We start from the raw sequence: 14,413 nt of genomic DNA, 5'->3' as shown, positions 1-14,413 counted from the left end.
CTGACCAACATGTTGTAATGGATAAATACAAAAATTTATTTCCTCTGTTCCCCCCTCCCACCACCACCTGTTACCATGTGATTTTTCTCCTTGTTCTTGCTGGAATCTGCAGCTGTGAGTACTGATCAGTAATCTGGAACACACTGATGTTGTCAGCTGGGCTGTTACACAAGTGCAGTGAAAAGCAAACTGAGCAGTGGCTGCAAAAGGTCACAGCTTCCTGCAGCAGTAAGACACAAACTGTTCATGTGACACCTCGAGGTGTCAATTAAAAAAAAATGTACTGTTTGCCACGCAGGACAGGGGGCTGTCTCCATGTGTACTGCAATCTTCTGGACAAGGTGGTGTGTTGGGGGCTAACCCCTACAGCAAGAGCAGCAGCACCTTTGTTTTTCCTGGAGCTGTGAAGGGCAGCACCTCTGACCAACTTGCTGCCTTCCCTGTGCTGCTCTGGTAACCCGAAATGGTCATCTTAGCCTTCGGAAATTTGGCTTATAATAAAATGTATGCACCAGGTCACCGCAAGGGAAAAGGTAGCACTGAGCTGCAGGGGTAATAAACTGGGTCCTAAGTTACCATGGTTATTCCAATCATCACAGGAGGGCTCTCTACTGCACTGGAAGCACCAAAATAGTGACAGAGCACAAAAAATACGAGAGCTGAGGTGTCCCTGCTGCTCCAGTCCATCCTCCTGCTCTCAGAGGTTTCTCTTTGGTTGAGCACAAACTCTGCTCACCAGCTGCAGGCTCCTTGGGAGCCCTCGGGATGGCTGCAGCTTGGGGTTTTCAAGATTCCAAGGTACAGCACAAGTCTGTCTCTCCACTGGGATTTTCCTGTGGCCATTAACTGCTGCCACGGTAGCCCAACAGCAGCAGCTCATACAGACTGGGAGGAGGGGGAAAAAAGTAGTGCTTGATTTATATCTTTAATATATGGTTTCTAATGGAAAATATGAGCTCCAGGTTGTGTCTCTGAGCAGTTAATGACCAGCTGGGTTAAGGGCCTTCAGATGCTGCCATCGGTCATTGACTGCCAGGAAGTATCCTTCCTGTCATCTATTAGTCCTTAATTGTATCAAGACCCACTACAGCAGAGGACTGTTAAATCTGTGGATTAATTGGAATCTGACCCTCAGCAAGTTCTAATAATATCAAGGCTGTTGCAGGTTAGCACTGGGCTCCTTGACATGACAGTCCATAACAAACTTCTTCAGAGCTGTTCTGCTTTGTATTAATGCCTGCTGGATGACTGACACAGTAAACCATAATTGCCCTGTAGAAATCACTGTGGTCAGTTGTACTAAGAACTACTCAGGGACAATTTAATTTACTTTGACACCACAAAGTTTAAAAGCTTCTCTATGTGTATTAAAACCTCTTGGACTTTTGGTTACTCTTGTATTTCATCAGCAAAGGATCATTATATAAGAAAAAAGGTTGTTATTAGAGATTTAAATAATGCTCTTCAAACAATCAAATCACAAAAGAAAAGCATATTGATTATTTGGGTCCTTTTATTGCCACTCTTTTGGATTATCAAGATGTGTGAAGGAACCAGGCAGGCATTTTAAGTTTCAAAAATGGAATGTGAGCTCAAAACTTACAAACATTAAGTGTAAGACCCCCTGACTCTTGCATTACTTCCACAACTTCCAGCTTTAATTTTATGAATAAGGTACCTCACAGTCCAGATGCATGACCAAACTTTCATTTAAATCAGGCCACAGGGACTGTAGCTCAAAATCAGAAAATAGAAATACTCTGCTATGATCCAGAGCCATGCAGCAGAAACCCTAGCCTGCAAGACACTACAATCATCAAGTGGAAAAGTATCTCTGTCACTAAGCCCCCATAATGGTTAATAATTTCTTTTTAGCTACTGTATGTCCACAACTAATTAATCACAAATAGATTACAAAATTGAAAACACAGTAACTGTCTTACTGGATTAGACTTCCAGTCCTCCTGGCCCAATAGGTTTATGTTCAACAGTTGCAACAGGAGATAGCTAATGAGAGCATCTGAGCCTGGCCAACATCTGCACCTCATTCTCATGTTCCTCAGCACTTACAGTAATTGTGTTGGGCTATTAATGTGCACAACCCTTTCCTGCTCAGGAACACAGGCTGGTATTTTGGTGGATGAAATGACTGAGGGCAAACCAACAGTTAAGTTTGCATCCCGACAAACAGCCTTGATAAGGAGTTTTGTAACAGCCCTATTTATTATTTCTAATGGTAGAAAATCAGTCAGTTTATGTTCAACTGAATTGCAAAGTCCCTTGTATGATCCAAAATACTTAGGATGATAAACTTCTCTCAATTTTTGCCGGATCTGGTTAAAACTTAACAAACTTAATTCAGAAAATCTGGAGATCATAGATTTTAATGATCAAATTACTCAATCACAATGAAATATCTTTTATTCAAACATCAGGAAATCCACACTTGATTGCAGACTTAGTTAATTCCACTAGAATAGCTGCAGCTGCTGGAAAACCAAAGGCTAAGTGCTGGAGAGGGAAAAAGAAATCCCCCCCAAATCCACCCACCCACCCAAGAAGAAATGCAAGTTTTTTTGCCATGTTTTTGAGAGATCATGCAGGGAAAAATGGTTTTTGGAAAAACCTTTAGGTACGAGATGCTTATTTTGTGGAGTATTACTATAAAAACTAGAAAGTTCTTCTGGTTTTGACAACTACAGTATGGGCTGAAAGAAAAAAGTGAGGGACAGTTAGTTTGTATGATCTCATTCGTATCAGCTTCTCCTGTGAACAGAATCTGCAGAACCCCCCTAACACTGCTGTGACTTCATATAGCACCAGCTACAGGAGGAAAACACTAGATATCCTAGCAGCTTTAGATTATTTTGAGGGAAAAAAAGGTCTTATTTCAAGGAAAATGAATAAGTATGAATATTCACATAATGTGATTGTGCTGAGCTGCAATAATCTGTGCTAAGAGTGGCACCACTTTCTTTCTTCTGTGTATATGCGTGTGAATGTGTAATAGTTCCTGAAAGATTAATGGCTCTTTTATTCTATGATAGATGGTTTAATGTTCATTTGCTGTACTTGCAATTCATCAGTTATTTAAGGTGGTCCTCTAAAATTACAAAATTGCGGGAAAATTAATATAACTCTTAGAAATCACCAGCTGCTCCTACCCCTCCGTGGGGAAGACTGCTAAATTGGTCATTATGCCCAGATCTTAGTCCAGCCCATGGCAGCAGAGCTGAGGGCAGGAGCTGCTGGCATCCCTCACATGCTGGAACAGGGCTGCCACCCTTCCAGACCCTCAGGTCCTCTGTGGCTCCCTACCCACCACTATTCCTTCTGTCCTCTTCACCTTGTCCTCCCACAGGGCAGCAGCAGCAGAGGAGCAAGGGGCAAATACAGCATTCCATCCCCTCATGGGCCTCCAGTCCCTCTCAAACAGATTATTTTGGCTTTATTGTGACCTGAGGGGAAGCAGGGCGTGTTTACAGCATTGACGGCACCATATCTGCTGAGGGTGTTGGCTCTGGGTGCCAGAGCTGTGGGCAGCCCCCTGGGAGAGGCTGCAGGGGGATTGTGTCCCTGGGAAGAGATGTGAGGAGCACAGAGCAAATGCTGGAACTCCCAGGGTGATGCTGGAAGCAAAAGTGCCTTTAAAAAGACCTCAGGATGGTGACAGGGAAACATAGTTTTTTTTTTCTTCCTCCTGTAATTCAGTAGCCAAAAGATATGAACAGTCAGGAAATTTGATGATTAAACTTACAACTTCAAATTTTGACCGGGTCCCCATTTTTTCCTACTTCAGCCTTTGCTGGTGAGGAATTTGTTTTGAATGTATCTGTGCACCCTCAGTAGGACCTCCAGAGCTATCAATGCTGCAGTGTGAACAGAACAGCTGTGGGTGCTGTCCTTTAGGCTCTACCACACAACTGGTTCTTGTTGGATTCTGAGCTGATGCAAAGCACCTGATGGGCTAAGTGTCCCCCAGCTCACAGAAGTTAGGATTTTCTGGGATAAACCTGCCTCAGGTGAGAAGTCAGAGTTACTTGAGGATGTGTACTGTTCTTTTCTGTCTTTCTTACAGCAGAAACAAAGGACAAAGATTTTGAGCCCATTATTGTATTTTTCTCACAGTGTGCTCTAATATGTAAGGGAGGAAAAAACAAATAGAAGATCTCTGGTGTAACTGAGCAACCTCAGTGGGCACAGAGTGTTTGGGAAGTGCCGTGATGAAGAATGTAGAAGAACTCTCTAGCACTGTCTTTTGATAATTTGGGTAAGTGGAGTTAAAAAATATATATATTTTGGTCAACACTTCATGGTATAAAGGATAGTGAATGATTTTAAATTGCCTGGTAATTTTTTATTTTTTTTTTTTTTGAGATACCAGGTTGCTTCTCTGAAGTTCTGAGTATGTTCTGCTCCCACAAGTGTCATGGGAAGAGGAGAGTTCCTTTACCATTTGGCACTAAGTGCACAGGAGTTTTCTAGAAACAATCCTAGGATTCATATCAGATGTTAGGTGCTTCACACAATGATTCATAAAAGTGCCTTCCTGCATTAATCCCTCCCTGAAAATCCTTAGGCTGATCATGCTTAGAGACAGCTCTTTTGCAATTTTTTGATTCTTGTATTGCAAGGAGTTTGTGGCTGAATTGCAAACAGAACAGATCAGACAATGTGCAGACTTAAGATGCCTGTAAAAATCGCAGGTTGTGGAGAACTTCAAATTGGTTCAGTTATTTATTCATTTTTAATGGGGTAAAGTAGTGGATTTTCACAACAATAAGACCAGGCATGGAAACAGTCTCTGTTCCCTTATTGCCCAAACTTGAAAGACAGTGGGGTTCTGAAATGAACATAAAGCATTCTGAAATAATGAGAAGGAAAATCGTGTTCTTTTTCTTTTCTGAAAATGTTATTCCCGAATGAGGGATAAAAGTAAGCATTAAATAACTCAGATAGACAACCCTCAAATTTCCTACCTTCTCTTAAATCTTTGTGCAAAACATGCTGCATTTGGAATCTCCAAATAATCACAAAAGCTTCTTAAAGTTTTCAAATTTTCTGTCAAGGTATTTGCTTATCTTCTTTCTCACACTTGCTTTTAATGTCTGAGCACTTAAAATTCATGCATGCTTTCCACCTCTCCTCATTTACCTCCAACAGCTTAACCTGCAATTTATTGTGAGGATTGCACCTCTAAGTAAAACAGGATCAGACCTTAATTTGATCTGCTATTTATCCGTTGTGTTAATTGTAGCCACAGGGTTGTATTAAGAAAGTCAAAAAGTACCACTTGTAACTACAGAGTGGCTCTCACCTTTAAAATGGAAAACCACTCGTTTTCTAGAAAAAAAAAAAAAAAAAAGAAAAAAAGTGGTTATGAGCTAAATGAAGAAGGCAGAAGGGTTTCTGTTTTTCCATTTTTAATGTAATTAATATAATATTGGCACCCAAAATGTAGCTATCTGGGTGCGAGCCTGCTCCTAGCTTTTACTGCTGCTGGTGGGAACAGATGCGTAATTTCTCACACTTTTGTTTGTTTGTTTTTTAAAGCTGCAAATGGGGTTCTTGTTAGGCTAATGGATCTTGGGATTTTTTACTTCATATTAATCAGGAATTTCATCTGCTTGTATTTCTGAATGATGGATTCTTCTTATGCTTGGCATTTTAGGGCTTATTTTCGCAAGAAAGAAGACAATAATTTACAGTATGAATGACTGGAAAAAGATTGAAAACTTGCTAAGAGAAATTCTAGTCCTACCAAACCACCACAGTGGCAAATTCCTGCTGCCCAGAAAGGTTTGGACCGAGGAATCTGTGTTATCTTTCGTAATGCCCTCCGAAAATAAGTCACTGAGCCTGAGAATAATAAATTAAAGAGAAAAATTTCACCTTAAATATCTTTCAGGGCAGACTTGAAAATAGAGGAATATAAATATTATATTTAGAAGTTATAAGTTTAGAAGTACTTAATAGGTGTAGAAGTACCTAATTCTCTTAGGCCCCTTTGAAAGTCTTAGCCTTCAGATGCTTGAAGGTTTTTGGAAAATGAACAATAAACACTTTCAGTTCTCAGCTTTGGGGAGCAGTTTTCCTTAGCTGGCAACGTTTCTGCTTCCTCTCACAGAGAACAAATCTGTCTTGCATGTTGAAGCCTAGGACTCTCTGTGAGATCTGGAATAGAGCTCCTGGAGGGCAACTATTGCCCCAAAATGCTGATCTGAACAAACTGGATGCTTTGTGAAGGCGTTTGCTGGTGGGCAGCACCTTCCACCTGTTTATTTTCCCTCTCTTGTGGTCTGGGTGAGTTTTGACAATACAAATACAGGGGCAAGTACGGTCTAGAGAGACATAAGTGAAGCCAGATTTCCGTGTGTCAGTGCCATGGGAAGGCAGTTTTCCTGGGTGTTGCAGCATCCATTCAGGAGAAAAAGGGTTGAGGATAGATAGGGTAGCAGTCTATTGAAAAGAAGGGTGGTAAAATTGGAGGTTGTCTCAGTTGGCCTGCTTTGGTTTGTGTGATGTAATTACGCCCTTGATATAATTATGGCCTCCTTCCCATGTCTTGTGCCAAATCAGTGTCTCTCAAAGGTCTCTGATGGCATTCCAAGGGAATTTTCCTGGTTGTGGAAGTTCTGTTCCTCAAGTATAATGGGGTATTTTCCTAAGCTGAGAAATAAATGGAGAGGAAAGTTGCAGTTACAAGTTACCAAACCTGGTAGAGATATACCTAAAAGAAATGCAGTTCCTGATATCAAAGGACAGATGGTAATGGCCATTTTTAAATAACATTGAGTTTCCATGCCCCTTCTTGCTGGCCAAAAAAGGCCCTGACATCAAGGATGTGCTATGTCTAGTTCTTGTTTTTGAACCTGAGTGCTGAGAAGCCTGTCTGGCACTGCAGTATATAATGTGCCATTCCAGACTAGAGGCCACACAATGTGTATGTTGTACTAAAGGCCCCTGAAAGGGTGTGTGTGGGTTTTCCTTTTAAATATCACCTACAGGTAAATGCTGTTTCTGGAGCCATGCTCCTGTGTCGGCGCTGAGCAGTGCAGGGCCGTACAATACCAGGTTGTTTTCTGCATGACGGTTCCAGGGTCACTCTTGCTACCCTGCGTGTGCTTGAGCTGATTCTTGATCACAGATCAGAAGTGGATTTTTTGGCAAGGGTGTAACAGCAGAAATTTGAAGAAAGCTTGTATTTTTGAGATTTAGCTTTATTGTGGGCTCCAACTGTACTTTACCTGTCTTTTTTGGACCTTTTTCTCTCTCTGCATTTACCTAACAATGATTAAAACTTTTGTGATGTCCTGTATTCTGTCTCAGTCAATGAGATGAGGGAGTATCCATCTGCTGTTGTTCATATTTAGAATTTATGGTCACATTGCCATAAAATTACAGGGTGCTAATAAATTGAGTGACAATTCAGAGACATGTGACTACAAAGAAGAGAGGGACAAAAATTAGTGGTTATCCTGTAACTCTGCCTGCTTATTCTATTCTGCATTCTGTTTTGCTGGATGGTTTAATTCGGAATGATTTTTTTTTTTATGCTTATAGCCCAAAGGTGTGCTTTTTGTTTTGATTTTTATAATTATTATTCCTTAAGGAAGAAAATTGATTCCTTATGTTCCCTATACATTAAGTTTCCTTAACATTTTTTTCAACATGCATAAAATTATAGATCTCTGGAGAGAATGAAATACCACAATATAACACCGCACCCAAACTCTCTGTTTCTCCTCTCTGCCGCCAAACCTTCAAAAAATCACAACATAGCATTAATACATTTATGGGTACTGGATTTCCATGTTTGATACAAAGTAAAAACATAATGAGTGCCCAGGCATAAAAATATGTGATGTCAGTTTGTGGGGGATAAATACAATTCTGGGGAATAAAGCCTTGAATCTGCTGCCCACAGAGTCAGTGGAGGAGAGATTTGGTGTATGAGGACTAATTTTAACAGTGCCATCCCGTGTGTGGCTAAGGAACTACACTGTAGGTTCTAGATAGTGAACTAGCACCCTTGAGAAAATTGAAAAGATGACATCAAATTTTATATTAGGAGCAGATTTTATGAGAGTGGTAAACGGTACCTATCATAAACCAAAACACAGGAAATTAATTATATTATGTCAAGTTCACGACTCTGTACTGTAAGCTTGGGGCATCATACCCTCTTTGGATACGTGAGAATATATGAGATATACTCAAACCAGTGAGAAAGAACATCAGGTTTGTGGACTATTGGGTATTTTTCACTGTTTGCTTGATTTGCATCATTGAAGCAAAATGCCTTTTCTGGGTGCCAGTTATGGAGCAGACAGTGTAAAGAAGGTCCCCCCGAAAAGCTGTTCCCAAGGAAGGGAGAAAGTGGCAGTGGAGTTTGTCTCCAGCTACATAAGTGAAAGGAGATGCTTAGCATATTAAAATGATGTTGTGCTTGCGGCTCAGCAAGACAGATACCAGTTCTACTCTGAGCAGCTCATTTAGCACATTGTTGCACCCTCCAGCTGTATTATTCAAACTGGTTTTCCCATTCCCACTTAATTTCTTTTTCTATGTTTTCCTTCCTTCAAGTTGTCTATCCATCCATCCATCCATCCATCCCTGCCAACCTCTCAGATCCTTCATGAATCTCTTGCTGGCAGTTCTGAGCTCCATAGTCTCACTTCTTTTTCTCTCCTCTAGGATCTTTCTTTTCCTTATTTTGTCTGTTCTGGCTTTGTATTCTCATTTTTCACTCCCAGTATTTCCTCTCTCCACCTTCACTTTGCATGGACTATATATCAAGTCAGCTAGCTGGGTGTGTACATGGAACATTTGAGAAAGCCAGAATAAGGTAGAGGAAGGTAAAGAAAAGAAGTCTATGGTAGTCATTTAAAGAAGGGCTTGTGTTTCCAGTACCTAACAAGGGGAAAACAAAGGGAAAGAGGAAAAAAAAAAAACCCAAAGGAGGGGGGAAGTAAAATACTGAGAACACTTCTGGTGAGTTCATTTTGAATTCTCCCAGCAGGGGATCCAGCTACAATAACAATAAGTCATTAGTTACCTTATTTTATATTCGTAGATTATTTTTATTATTATTATCCAAGCTATTATTATTATTATTATTATTATTATTATTATTATCCAGATTTTTACAGGTAAATCCATTGTGACTTCTCTCTTCTCCCTTCTTTCTCACGAAACAATTTCTAGAAGGACTGGATCACTAAATATTTAAGAAGCCACTTAAAAACTCTTTTTTCCTCCCTCTTTTCATCAACTTTCTCCATGCCAGCATGTGCAGTAAGTTCCTGTGCCTGAGAGTTTGCACCAAACCCACAGTTTGAACCAGGCTGCACATAATAGGCGCCTCTGTTAGTTCCCGCCAACTGAAGCTCCCAGCAGTGGATGGAAAATCAGACATCCAGCCCTGCACAATAAATCGTATTGTAATTCACTCACTTAGCATCACCACGAACAGGCCTTGAAAAATGTGTCGTGTGTGTGTGCTTGAAATCATACTTGTGCTCCTACCATTAAAGAGCAGAGGGGGGGAAAAAAAGAAAAAAAGAAAAAAAAAAAAAAGCCCTTGTAAAAAAGTTTCATTTACTTTTTTGTTATAAAATACTTTTTACTGGTGCCAGCTGGAAGGAAAATGACCCAGTTAGATCTCAAAATTATGATGTAGCTTTAAGTGCTATGTTTAGATTAACTGCCAAAATGTTAGTATAAAGTGGTAGGTGTTTGTGCTGCAGATAATAACTAATGTACTGTTGGTCAAGATAGGCCACTGTTCTGTTATTATTGTATGGATCTTATGACTAAACATTGGAGCAAGCCTAGTGGAACAACTATATTTTACTGTGCCTGGAATACTAGCTTGTCAGAACTTAATTGGGGTGCCAAAAATCTAATGAATCAGATGGGGAAGATGTCTTCTTTTTTTTTTTTATATATATTTTTTTTCCTGTCTGCTGATAGTTCTGATTTGTATTCCTTTCACTAAAGCAAATTGTATTTATCTCATGTATTTCCTGGCAAGCGCTGTCTCAAATACAATCAGATCTCTCTGATTGTCAAATGATTATGGTCTTCCAAAGACAGTGAAAACATCTTTGGTTTCATTTTTTTTCCCCTTTGCTTGTGAGACTGGGTTAAATGTGTTGTATATTTTAAAGGACCTGGCATACAAGGAAAAATCAAGGTTAAAAGCACTTCAGAACTCAAGTTGTGCTGATGTGTATGACCTTTGGGCCCAGAATTAGCTATTTTTACTCTGTTGATATAAAACATTAACCTCAGTCAAATGCTTCTTGCAAGAAATGAAAACAAAACTGTGATGTTTAAATACACAATCTAGATGTACCTACACCAGTTGCCATGAAAAAGTCAACATTTGCTAACAGACACCACATGGTGGATTCTGTGGTACTGCAGCTTTTCCCTTGGAAAAGAAGGGAAGTACCAGTGGGGGAGGAAATAGATGAAAAATCTGGAATCTACATGAGCTCTTAACCAAGCTTCTGTTGTCATCAGACCTTGCTTCTCACTTTCCCAGCTCCCTTCTCTCCCCTGTTCTGCTATATCCAGGCAATTATCGTGGTTGGATGATGCTCAGTAATGTTGGGTACTTGTCTTCTTGTCCCTGCTTGTGACTCCTGTGTTACTGCTGTGAGGAAAGGTTTGGTAAAATATACCAGACAAATGTATTGGATTTTTTTTTTTTTTGTGCATGTGTGTGTATGGGTGTTTGTGTTTGTTGTTTGTCTGGTTTTAAGCGAGGGAGAGATTAGGTTGAAGCAAACCAAGAAAGACATATTTCTTGGTCTAGTTCTGCCTTAGAACTGAGCTGATCTTAGTGCTGTGTTTGGTCTCCGTTTTCATTGCTGATAGGGCTTCTAAATACCCCCTTGGGCCTTTCCAGAAAAAGGGTGTTACAATAACCTCTGCCTCTTGATCAGTCCTGGGGTAATGCATGGCAATGCCATCTCCACAACACTTAGAGGGGCAGCAGATTTCCAGGGAATATGTAAAGAGCATCTTGCTGAAAATGGCTACATTTTCCAAAGCTTCACCTTGGACACGAGGTCAGAAGAAAAGAATATTGCCAAACATACCCAAGATAAATTTTATATTCAGAATATGCACTAAACAAGATTAACTTTCAATTTTTTTCCTGGTATCTGTGTAAAATCTAGTAAAAATGTTCTGCATCTATGGCAAACAATAGAAAGAGAGATAGATGATTGATATGTTAATATTTGTGCTTTATTTCAACAGAATTTAATGAGAGACTTTCTGTTTTAGTGTCTGTCATTTCAGGAATGAATAGGGAACAAGTGATGATATTTTAAATAGGAGAAGTAGTGTGCTTCAAATAATGCTATTATATTGATCTTTTACAGCAATGCTTCCCTTAACATTCAGAATGACCAAAGATTTATGCAAGCTCCTCTGGTCGCCAAATTAAAAGAACAGTGGGACTCTTCAGTGAGCTGTATTACTAGGAACAGGGCATAGTGTAAAATGGGAATGATTAAAAATACAGGTTAAAACTTCGCATCTATAGTCATAGCTACTAAGGCAGCTGTCCTGTGGATTACTTTGCTTTGTTAGAGTGCTAACACTTTTAGACTAAGTTTTGAGTCTTCTGAATTGGGAATGCTGTAGACAGTAGTGTTTTGAATTCAGTAAGAACATATATCTAGTGAGTTTTCCTTCTCAATGTAATATTAAATACACTTGAATTTTTATTGCAAGTTTTCCTTCTCGAATTCCTAGAATGAAAACTTAGCATCTCAGCCTTTATCGTACCAGGAAGTGATCAGTGGAACACTTTAGAAAGCAAACACTGTTTATTTTAATTTGCTATTCCAATTAGAATGTTCAAAAAGAAAATACCTCTAATTAAAATCTGGGTACTAAAAATACTCTTTTTCGAACTAAGATGTCTAAAATAGACAGCACTTTGGAAATATAGAAGTTTTTTACTACTTTTTCTGAGAGTTGTGGCTGAAATATTTGCATAGATGTCCAGCAATGAACAACAGAGACAGTACCACCAGCTGGCACAGGACCTGCATGGTTATAGTGAAATGGTGTCGGGGTACTGATGCTTTTTCCTATGGAATTTCATAGCAGAAGTGGACCTTATGTAGTGACTAAAGCACAAACACAGGGCTTCTAAAAACGCTTTTGAACTACTTCCAGAAACAGGACAGAATGTGAATCCCAGTCTAGCAAGCTGTGATAGGAAGGATGCAGTGGGAAAATCAGCCTTTGGATTTTTGTGTTGGCTGCTGAAGTCCTGACTCCCAAATTTCAGTCTTTAGTCTTGTTCCTACTGGTGTCACCTCTCAGATGCAGGTCTGAACTGATCCTGGCACGTTTCCATCACTGTGCTCCGCTTTTACGTGTGTGGTTGAGTTTGGTGACGGTTTTTTTCAGTCTTACCTGAGGGTAGGCTTTTTAACTGAAAGACTGAGGTTTTTGTGTGTTTATATTTGCTATCTGGGAGCTGTAAGAGGAAACCTCAACAATCCAAGTTCAATGCTTTGTTTTTCTTAGTAATTTGAAACTTTCAGAGGAATTAGAAATAATTGATCTTGGGTTTGCTTTGTTTATTTATTTTGGGTTTTTTTCCTTGGTTTTGTTTTTGGTTTTTGTTTGTTCATTTCCTTTTGGTTTGGATTTTTTTTCTTTTTACAAAGTGTATGTAAGTGCGAATCTCTGTACTTTGTTTGCCTGACAATTGTTGCAGTTTGATACCGTATTTTTTTCAACTGTTGCAGAAATTGCCAGGTCAAAACCTTACTTATTAATAGATGGGATGGGAATGGCATCCAGCTCTGCTGAGAAACAGCTGAGTATCTGGAGTTTGAGACACGTATGTGCTTTTATTTTTCTTAGTGAACATGTAGTAACTAAAAGCAAGGGTGCGGGTTAAGAATCAAATGAGTACAGGTACCTCTGTTGGCAAGATTTATGCTCTGGTAAATGCCACATATTTTGCAAAACTCCTTTGTAGACAACACACAATGTTTCCATTAACTGCAGCAGTCTTAGAATCTGTACCATAAATAACAACACTGTGAGTTCATCTCATGTGTTCACAGCATATAGGATAACCACTGCGGGGGGGAAAGATCATTAAGGAAATTCTGTGTAGAGTCATAGCTGCAGCAACATACAGCTATGACTGCATTCCTTGTAGTCCAGGGACAGAACATGTAGTTATATTCTATCAAAAGTAGAGGTATTTAATTAAGTCAGTTTATTTCTACGCAGCAAAGCAGTCCAAGCTGAAACATTATGCCGAACAATCTTCAGCTTTAGTATAGTTTAAAATCCAAGCTTTGCTCCTGCCTGAAACGTCTCCTGATCCTATGTGTGTGCAGTTGAACCCCATTCCAGCTTTGATCTTTATCTAGATAGTGTGAAAATTGCAATGATAATTTACCTCAACTGATGACATGCTTGCTATCTTCAAGTATTCCACATAATTTCCCTGGGATAATGAAATTTTATTTTGGATGGCCAATGACACCGCCTCAGGTGTCGTTATGGTTAAATACTGAAAATTGGATTTGGCTGTGTACTGCCATGGATGAGTAAAGGGATCTGTGGTCACAAGGAGCAGCAGCATTGCTGATGGGGATGCTGCTTGGTTTTGCAGTGAAAGAAGCTGGCTCTATCCTGACCGCTCCAGTCGCTGGGCAGCTGAAACTTTACAGCCTGGATCCTACACCTCACAAAGCCTGCTGCAGGAACTGAACATCTAACTGTTCATTTACAGACCTAGGAGCCTGCTCTGAATCCTCTGCCTTACATGTTTTACACGTGCTGGGGGATTCTGTTGGGTCCTACCACCAGTTCCAGTTTTAGGAGGTGCGTGTTGTCATGAGTTCCATGCTGTGCTGATTAAGCCACATACTTCACTAATCAAGCTGCAAAGTTAAGTAGGTGAAATTTAATAGACTCTACTAATCAAGGTGCCTTCTTTGTTGAGCAAGCTGAATATTTTAAATGCAGAGGGTTTTTATGTACTCTGTTAACTGGCTTGGAGGCCTCTTATTGCCTACATAGATGGCTAGCAAAAAGCCTCCAGGAGCTGCTCCATTACTGACAATGGAAGGAATGCAAGCTTTCACTTTGATACTTGTTCCAGTGGAGCTTAGGGAAGAAGTAATCAAAATTAGCACTAGTGAGCAAATGACAGTATTTCCCTTTGATAAGTCTCATTGGATTACCCTGGAACATATTCTTAAAATAGCAGTTCCCACCAATAGCAAGGCTAAATGTATTCCACATGACCCTTGTACCTCAGTGTATCTGCAGGTCTCTCATTGGATCATAACTGCTCTTTAAGGTCCTCTCATGATGATTTTTGTCCTTGTTCAGATAATCTTAATTCAGTTTT

At 39.8% G+C, this 14,413-nt stretch overlaps 1 long non-coding RNA gene across 1 annotated transcript; it reads left to right on the top strand.

Annotated features, from left to right (window-relative positions):
* The first annotated feature begins 4,056 nt into the window (after positions 1-4,056).
* On the top strand, positions 4,057-4,499 carry LOC136363173 (uncharacterized). Its single transcript, XR_010743915.1, has 2 exons — positions 4,057-4,270; positions 4,385-4,499. It is a non-coding gene; the product is annotated as an uncharacterized lncRNA (long non-coding RNA).
* Positions 4,500-14,413: the final 9,914 nt, after the last annotated feature.

Source organism: Sylvia atricapilla, chromosome 6 (assembly GCF_009819655.1).
Source record: "Sylvia atricapilla isolate bSylAtr1 chromosome 6, bSylAtr1.pri, whole genome shotgun sequence".
Lineage (NCBI taxonomy): Eukaryota > Metazoa > Chordata > Aves > Passeriformes > Sylviidae > Sylvia > Sylvia atricapilla.
Note: the sequence above shows the minus strand (reverse complement) of the source record. Positions and strands in the feature narration are given on the sequence as shown.